General features: G+C 37.2%; 1 long non-coding RNA gene across 1 annotated transcript; it reads right to left on the reverse strand.

Annotated features, from left to right (window-relative positions):
* Nucleotides 1-218: 218 nt before the first annotated feature.
* Nucleotides 219-1,482, reverse strand: LOC116650553 (uncharacterized). Its single transcript, XR_004303553.2, has 3 exons — nt 851-1,482; nt 709-787; nt 219-654 (listed from the first exon to the last, which is right to left on the reverse strand). It is a non-coding gene; the product is annotated as an uncharacterized lncRNA (long non-coding RNA).
* Nucleotides 1,483-1,873: the final 391 nt, after the last annotated feature.

Consider the following 1,873-nt stretch of genomic DNA (forward strand, 5'->3'; position numbering starts at 1 on the left):
TGGAGGGTGCACTATGTTTATATGGTTGGCAACACTTGCGGCTGCTTGGCAACATTGAAATTTCAAATAAAAGAGCTAACGAGTTAACGTCGAGGTCTCTGGCACGGGCTTACTCACACACATACGCACACACAAATTATCATAAAGAACATAATTTTGTGCTATTTAAGGGGAAACGTGGCAGAAATTTTAACGAATTTGCACCAACAACAACAACAATAATAAACAAAAAAACAACAACAGCAACAATGATGACAACAAAGTGAATACACGCAACAGCGACGACTGCGTGCGTTGCCTGCATTAGGAAAACTTGCAATTAAAACTCATTTCGTTGAAAACGCGATTTTGCAGCGTAAATTCCATTTAAAAAGTTTCATCGGCAGCCAAAACTCATCAGGCACCCAACCCGGGTAACAACAGCTCCCAAAACTCCAGTACTTTTCACCCATGCCACCAGACAACCCCAAACTTGATGATAAACGAAATGAATTTTAAACAGTATTCATTGAGGCATTATCTACAGCAGCCAAAATATTCGCGCCCTCTGCATGAATGGCACGTTTGATGTCCTGCGTAAGGGTATCGCAATGCGGTTATACGCTTCTTTCATAGCAATTCTGTGTATGCACAGCGAAGCTCAAAGACTTTGGGCTGAAACGGTTTATGGTAATAGAGAGATATAATTATTCCAATTACAAACCTTACAAAATTTTATAGTGTTTCTATTCACGGTGTGAACTGATGCCGCGGCCTAAGATACGATTCATATGCCTGGTTTTCTATTCTTTTAATTAATTAAAAACGTATGTTTAATATTTTATAAATTTCTTATAATTATATATATTACGTTATCGAATATTGGTTCATCTTTATTGTGGAGAACCATCCTCAAGGCAAATATTTTAACTTTCATGCACCCATTCTTGCCTACTGTTTCATACAAGTAGAGAGAGCATAATTCCACATGGTTAAGCAATTTGCTTCTAAAGAGTATTAAAGCATCGAAATAATGAATTTAGCTTTAGCTGCCAATTGCCATTTCGGACACATAATTTTGTGTCTTTCTCGAAGCGGATTTTTGATCTAGTCCCCGTCGCACGTCAAAGAGAATTCCAATAATACAAAAACACTTCCCCGACTGTGACTCCAACTGTGCTGGCGGAATTCAATTATGAGTAGACTCTCGCCTCTGCTACGTTGATTGACGAATGCATTGAAAGCGCCACGTGAATTGTTGCGTTAGTCCTGCTGTTATTTGGCCAGCAAAGTGCGTCTCTGCTGCAGTGGCGGCTATTTTTGAACGGTTCCATCAAAAATGTATCTATAAACTCCCCGTGGCAACCCCATTGATATTGTTTGAATACTCTGATGAGTTTTTAAACTCGTTATTAAACGTTTTTGCTGATTTGAATTTAGATGAAAAGCCTTTTTGCTTGCTTTCATTTTATTTTTTAAATATCCTGTACGTATGTTTCAAATAAGCTGTTCTAAACAATTTTTAAAATTTATAATGAAAGTATATAAATTTCATCTATAAATCTTGACAGCATTTATCGTTCGCTTTAAAGGCGCCATAGTTTATACGACATAAGGAGCTGAAATCTTTTCTAATGCTTCACTTATAGCTTTGTAGAGGGTATGTTTTAGTCAAACACTCTAGCCTTTTTTGGCTGTGGTTTATTTGGTGTGTTTGCCCGTGTGACGGGCCTTTGATTTTCCATAGCGTTTTGAGCAAAATGAAAATGGAGTATGAAATTCTATAAATTTGGTATTTTGTTTGCCGTTTGGCGTCGCGCATATTGCCAAATTGAGTTTAGTTTTTTGAATGAATTGTTTTCTGTGTCGGTATATGTGTATTCTCATTAGATGT

Source organism: Drosophila virilis, chromosome 3 (assembly GCF_030788295.1).
Source record: "Drosophila virilis strain 15010-1051.87 chromosome 3, Dvir_AGI_RSII-ME, whole genome shotgun sequence".
NCBI lineage: Eukaryota > Metazoa > Arthropoda > Insecta > Diptera > Drosophilidae > Drosophila > Drosophila virilis.